This window comes from Beta vulgaris, chromosome 6 (genome assembly GCF_026745355.1).
Source record: "Beta vulgaris subsp. vulgaris cultivar EL10 chromosome 6, EL10.2, whole genome shotgun sequence".
Classification (NCBI taxonomy): Eukaryota; Viridiplantae; Streptophyta; class Magnoliopsida; order Caryophyllales; family Amaranthaceae; genus Beta; species Beta vulgaris.
Genome location: NC_079207.1, coordinates 53,441,171 through 53,448,537, shown reverse-complemented (window position 1 = coordinate 53,448,537; position 7,367 = coordinate 53,441,171). Strand labels below are relative to the sequence as shown.

Genomic DNA, 7,367 nt, shown 5'->3' with positions numbered 1-7,367 from the left:
GTAAGTTTTCTGCTGCAAAATTCTGAGTAAGCCGAAACGTTATCACACGGGCGATAATGCCTGGGTAATTCTCTAAGTTTTATATTATAAAGTATTTTCTAGAAAGAGAGAATTATCGGGGTGTTACACCCGAGCCCAATCAAATCGGGCGTCTTGTTTTCTTTAGAATTTCCGTCAGTTTCTGTTACGGGCCTGATCGGGCGATGTTGCCCGATGGCATCGGGCGTGAATTTGTTTTTTTCTACAACTCTAAATTGGTTGTGGGCACGATCGGGCGTTCATTTTTTTTTTTTTTGGTTTTATGTCGTTCTTAAGTTTGACGAAGGTGCGCCCGATCGGGCGGTCCCAATTTTTAGCTCTTAGCAGTTTGCGTTGCGGGCTCGATCGGGCGAAGCAGCCCGATGGCGTCAGGCGTTGCTCCAGTAAGCAATGGCTCGAAATTTCATGAGTTTCTCCAATTGATCACCAAGCTTGCACACATATAGCTTTAAAAGGTGATTAGTACCCTCTGACTCTCTCACCAAACTACAAAATTTAGCAAAAAATTACGAAAAAAATAAAAAGAAGAAAAGAGAAGGAAGGGAAGAAATCGGGTTGCCTCCCGATCAGCGCTGGTTTATAAGGTCCCGCACGACCATAATGCTTCATCCCTCAAACAGAAGGGGATGGGGGTTGAAGGTATAACTCCTCCATAATGCTTCATCCCGTATGGTACAACTTCAAACATTGTCATTAACTTTGAACTTTTCACCTGTTGCAATCATCACCTCAATGGAACCAAACTTGTTAGTATTAGTGACAGAAAAGGGACCAGACGACCTAGACATCAGCTTATTACCAGGAAAAAGCTTTAGTCTAGAGTTGTATAATAAAACCTTGTCACCAATAGAGAACTCCCTGCTCAAAATTTTCTTATCATGCCATCTCTTAGTGCGCTCTTTGTAGAGACGAGAACTATCATAGGCATTCAATCTAAGTTCATCAAGCTCATTGATTTGTAATAGGCCGGCGTTTTTCTCCTCCTAATTTAGCATCAAGGTTTAACTCCTCAACAGCCTAAAAAGCCTTATACTCTAGTTCGACAGGTAGGTGACATGCTTTTTCATAGACTAGTCTATAAGGGGTGGTACCAATAGGGGTCTTAAAGGCAGTTCTATAAGCCCATAATGTGTCATCTAACTTATCACTCCAATCCTTTCTAGATTTAGCTACCACTTTCTCCAAGATAGTCTTTATTTCACGAGACACTTCTACTTGCCCACTTGTCTGAGGATGGTATGCTAGACCAGTCCCATGGTAGACGCCATATTTCTTGAGTAAGGCTTCAAAAGTTCTTTTGTGAAAATGGGATCCACCGTCACTAATGACAACCCTTGGTACCCCAAACCTTGGAAATATAATCTTTTTGAACATTTTCATGAAAACCTTAGAGTCGTTAGTTGGTGATGAAATGGCTTCTACCCACTAAGACACATAGTCAACAACAACAAGTATGAAATTGTTTCCTGAGGAAAAGGGAAAGTGACCCATAAAATCAATACCCCATACATCAAATAGTTCAACTTCCAGAATGGGGGTTTGGGGCATCTCATGTCTACGGGAGATATTTCATATTTGTTGGCATGCATCACAAGACTTAACAAAAGTACTAGCATCATGAAATAGAGTCGGCCAGTAAAAACCAGACTGAAGTACCTCAACGACTATTTTGGAGGGCCCAGCATGGCCTCCACATGGAAGGGAGTGAAAGTGCTTTAGAATTTCATGCACCTCCCACTCTGGGATACATCGTCTGTAGATGGTGTTAGCACAAAGCTTGTAAAGAAGAGGATCATCCCAAAAGTACTTCTTGGCATCATGGAGAAATTTCTACTTCCTCTGCTGGTAACTCAACTCTGGGGTAGTTTGTCCACTCACACAGAAGTTGGTGAAGTCTACATAATACGGGGTGACAAGTGACTGCCAGGAGCTTATCATCAGGAAAGGAGTCATCAATGGGTAGGCCTTCTTCCATATCCTCGTACTGCAATTTAGACAAGTGATCAGCCACTACAATTTCTGCTCCCTTTTTATCTCTGATCTCCAAGTCGAATTCTTGGAGCAGCAAAATCCACCGAATGAGTCGAGGCTTGGCTTCTTTTTTGGCTAGGAGGTACTTCAATGTAGCATTATCGGTGTAGACAATGACCTTAGACCCCAAGCAGATAGGTCCTGAACTTGTCCAGTGCATAAACCACAACTAGAAGCTCTTTCTCCGTGGTGGCATTGTTAACTTAAGCTTCATCTAGTGTCTTGCTAGCATAGTATATGGCATGAAGAATGTTGTCCTTCCTTTGACCAAGTACAGCTCCCACCACATAATCGCTAGCGTCACACATAATCTCAAACGGAAGGGTCCAATCTGGGGATCGAATGATAGGAGCAGTAATCAGAGCTTGCTTGATCTTGTTAAAAGACACAAGACACAAGACACTCATCAGTAAATAGGAACGGGGCATCCTTGAGGGAGCAACTAAGTAAGTGGTTTAGCAATTTTAGAGAAGTCCTTGATAAAGCGGCGATAAAATCCCGCATGACCAAGAAAACCTCGAACTCCCTTGACATTCATAAGAAGGGGGTAATTGCTCAATCACTTGAATTTTTGTTTTATCCACCTGGATGCCTCGTTCAGAGATAATATGACCAAGTACCACTCCTTCAGTAACCATGAAGTGGCACTTCTCCCAGTTCAATACAAGGTGGACATCCTCACATCTTTTGAATACTTTAGCTAGATTTAGCAAACATGCATCTAAATCAATGCCATACACACTAAAGTCATCCATAAATACTTCCATAATGGACTCAATAAACTCAAAAAAGATGGCCACCATATAAGGTTGGAAGGTAGCGAGGGCATTACATAGTCCAAAGGGTATCCTTCGATAAGCAAAGGTACCGTAAGGACATGTAAATATGGTCTTCTCCTGGTCATATGGGTGGATAGGGATTTGGAAGAAACCAGAATAGCCATCTAGATAACAAAAATGAGAGTGACAAGCTAGTCGTTGTAACATCTGATCAATAAAGGGGAGGGGAAAGTGGTCTTTCTTAGTGGCAACATTTAGTTACATATAGTCAATGCACATACGCCACCCAGTGACTACTCTTGTAGCAATTAGTTCATTTTTCTCATTTTTAACTACAGTAGTACCGCCCTTTTTAGGAACCACTTGAACTGGACTCACCCACTTAGAATCAGAAATTGGATAGATGATCCCAGCATCAAGCAATTTCATAACCTCTTTCTTGACAACTTCCTGCATATTGGGGTTCAACCGACGCTGGCCTTGTATACTAGGACGATGATCATTCTCGAGATGAATTTTATGCATGCAAAAGTTAGGGCTTATGCCTTTCAAGTCATCAATGCTATATCTAATAGCCTTTTTATGTTGTCTCAAAACAGACAAAAGTTGGGACATTTGACCATCATTTAGCGAAGCACTAACAATCATAGAGCAATTTTCAGATTCATCCAGAAAAGCATATCGTAGAGAAGAGGGAAGGGGTTTCAGTTAAGGTTTTTTTACCTCTACCGGTTGAGTAGCACAAATAACCGTTCGTCCTCGTGAGTGGTGATGCCGTCAAGCTCTACATAGGTAAAATCTGCTTCCCAATCATCCACTTCAGTATCCCGGGGACTATTATCACCTGTGGAAGATGTAAAACAAAGCAAAGCCTCCAAAGGATCCACTAGTAGAATAATTGCTATTTGCTGCGGTAATATTGCTGCGGTTTTACCCATACACAGCAATATATCACATAAAAAAATATATATATATAAAGTAACCATATTGCTGCGGTTTCAGCCAAAAACCGCAGCAATATGATTTCAGAGGAAAATTTTTGACCATTTAACCAAATATATTGTTGCGGTTTTTGGCAAAAACCGCAGCAATATATTAAAATAATAATAAAAAATATTACTTAGACCTATTGCTGCGGTTCCTACATTTAACCGCAGCAATATACTTATAAATTAATAAAAAAAGGCCCATTAGGGTTTCATATTTCACTCCTCTCACCCTCAATTACACGCCTCTCCCTTTCCCTCTCACTCTCAGTTCCACGCTGCCTCTCCTTCTCCCTCTCAGTTCCACGCTTGCCTCTCCTTCCTCTCCTCCCCTCATCTTCTCTCTCCCTCTAAACCCTCTCATCCTCTCATTTATCAACGGTCGCGAGGGTTGTCTCGGGTTGCCGGCGACAACTCTTCGTTCATTCGTCACACGCAACGAAGTTTCGGTTGGTGGCTGGCGACCTCGACCCAATTCATTCGTCACGCGTTTCCTCGACCGCAAGTCGTCGTCAGAAGTTTCGGTTCATCGTTCGCTCGCAGTCCCTTCGTCCGCCAAAGCTTTGATCAAGTCTTCAACCGCAGTTCGTCGCTCGCAAACCGGTCTTCGTCGCTCGCAGTCCCTTCGTCGTTCGCAAACTCTTCGTCGTCGCTTGAAGATCGTTCGACAGCCGATGGGTCGTCCATCTTCGTCGGCCGTTCGATATCTTTGTTCTTTTTTTTTCGTTTTTAAGCTCTGTATATAAAAAAAATTAAATGCAACAATATTATTTCCATTTTATTTTAGATTGTTCTGTTTTGATTATTTTCATTTTTAGATGTGGGTAGATTTTTTGTTTTAGTGTTTGTAGTCTGTAGATCAGTTTCTCATTTCTCTTTATTATAGTTTTTGTTTTTATTATATTTATTTTTGTAATGAATCAGTTAGCAGTTTTTTTTTATACTTTTGATTTTTATATTATACCTTACCTATATTGTAATAATATATTTCAATTTGTATTGTTTATATTTTTGAATGTTATATAATAATTTGTTGTCATTAGTTTTAATTAGTAGTGTTTTCTTTTATTTAGCCTTTTTGTCTTTTAAATTTGATGACAAAATACCAAAAAAAAAAAAAAAAAATTTTTACCTGTACTACTACGTATTGCTGCGGTTTTCCCAAGAAACCGCAGCAATATCCCTTATAAATCTGATTTAAAAAAATAATATATTGCTGCGGTTTTACGGATAAAACCGCAGCAATATGTTCAAATATTGCTGCGGTTTTAAATCACAGCAATATAATTAATAGCTATTGCTGCCCTCTTAATTGTTGCGCGCCCAAAACCGCAGCAATATGGCACTTTTTAACCGCAGCAAATGGCATTTATTCTACTAGTGATCCCGCAGAAGGGATTGAGGCATGTCATCATTAACCAGCACATCAATGACATCTATTCTATAACAGGCTTCTTCTAGCATGGGACTTTTCAAAGCATTGGTCAAACTAAAAGTCACCTTATCATCTCCCACAATCAAAGTCAAGTTCCCATTTTTAACATCTATGACAGCTCCGGCAGTATGAAGGAATGGTCTTCCTAAGATGATTGGGATTTGAGTATCCTCTTCCATGTCAAGCACAACAAAATCCACAGGAATATAAAATTTACCTACCCTGACATAAACGTCCTCTAAGATACCTAGGGTGTATTTAACAGAACGGTTGACCATTTGAAGAGTAATGTTAGTACATCTTAAATCTCCCATGTCAAGCTTTTTGCAAACAGTCAGGGGCATGACACTAACACTAGCACCTAAATAACATAAGGCTTTGTCAATAACAAATGGTACCAATATTACAAGGGATGGAGAAACTCCCTGGATCTTTCCATTGAGGAGGGGATTGATTTTGCAAAAGAGTACTACATTCTTCAGCAAAGGCAACAGTTTCAACTGCATTAAAGGCTCTCTTCCTAGTCAGAATTTCCTTCAAGAATTTAGCATATGCAGGAACTTGAGTAATAAGTTCAGTAAATGGGACAGTTACCTGAAGATTCTTCACTACCTCCATAAACTTACCGAGTTGGTGATCAAGCTTATTTTTCGATAGACGAGTGGGGAATGGTGCCTTTATCGCATGAGTGGTAGATGAAATTTTTCAGGTACTATCTGCTTCTCAGGAGCTGTTGAAGTTTCAGTTACGTCTGCAATTTTTTCTGGCTCAACCAGACCATCCTTAAGCAATGGGGGACCATCATAATGTGTTCCACTCCTAAGAGTGATGGCATTGGCAGTATCCCTTGGTTGCATTGTTTGTGAAGGTAAGGCTCCAGGTGGCCTACTAGCAGAAGAACTAGCCAACTGAGCTAGCTAGTTAAGTCTCCATCATCTTGTTATGCGTACCCAAATATTTTCAGTTGAGTTTTTGTGTCGGCTTGAAAAGCATTGAACCCTTTCTGCATCTGGAACATCATGTTCTTCAACTCTGTCATGGCTGGGTCGGCAGTAGGAGCAGGTTGTTGAGGTACTTGATTTCTCTGAAAGCCAGTTGGAGCTTGTTGTGAAGGTTGATATTGTTGACCCTATTGTTGAGGCACATATGGTTGTTGAGGCGGAGGGTTCAACACATTAGTACTCCTATATGAAAGGTTGGGATGTCGTCTTAACCCGGGATTATAGGTGTTGGAATATGGGTTGAACTGGTTCCTAGGTTGTGATTGAAAAGCATTAACTGCATCACAGTTATCCCCTACAGTAGAGGATAGGAGCGCAAGACACTCTTGAGAGTTGTGCCAAGGTATCCCACAAGCATCAGAAAGGTGAACATTATAGTTGGAAGCACTAGCCATTGTGTTAACACTCATGTGGGAGGAGTCATTACCTAACTTCAAGGAATCAATCTTTTGAGTTAGAGTAGCTAGTTGCCCAAATAGTAAGGAAATGGCTTCAACATCATGTTTACCTCCCTTTTCATAGAGGAACGAATAATAGGTGCTTGATTAGAGGCTAGTTTCCCCAAAAGTTCATACCCTTCCTCAATTGCTTTATCCATGAAGAACCCATCGGATGCTCCAGCAATTACCCGTCGTGTATCTGCATCAACTCTAGTGTAGAAAATCTGACACAAATACCACTGGTCCAAACCATGATCAGGACAGAGACGCTGCAGATCCTTGAACCGCTCCCAAGATTCATATAAAGACTCACCAGGATCTTGGGTGAAAGTAACTATGGCATGTCTCATACCCGCAGTCTCTTGGTAAGGGTACCACTTAATAAGAAAAATCTTGAAAAAATCTGACCAGGTGGTGATGGTGGAAGGCAGCTTATTATACCAGAATAGAGCTTTATCGCGCATAGAGAAGCCAAATAGGAGGAGTTTCATCTCATCAGGAGTAATACCAGTTTGTTTCTGAGTAGCACAACATTGTAAGAACCTCTGCAGGTGCTGATTTGGGCCTTCAGATGGTAACCCAGCGAATTGATTATTCTAAACCATATTCAGGACACGAGACTTGATCTCAAAATTCGTAGCGACGATAGTGGGCAT

At 40.8% G+C, this 7,367-nt stretch overlaps 1 non-coding gene across 1 annotated transcript; it reads left to right on the top strand.

Moving 5' to 3' along the window:
* Positions 1-6,957: 6,957 nt before the first annotated feature.
* On the top strand, positions 6,958-7,064 carry LOC125499239 (small nucleolar RNA R71). Its single transcript, XR_007275954.1, has one exon. It is a non-coding gene; the product is annotated as a small nucleolar RNA R71 (small nucleolar RNA).
* The last annotated feature ends 303 nt before the right edge of the window (positions 7,065-7,367 follow it).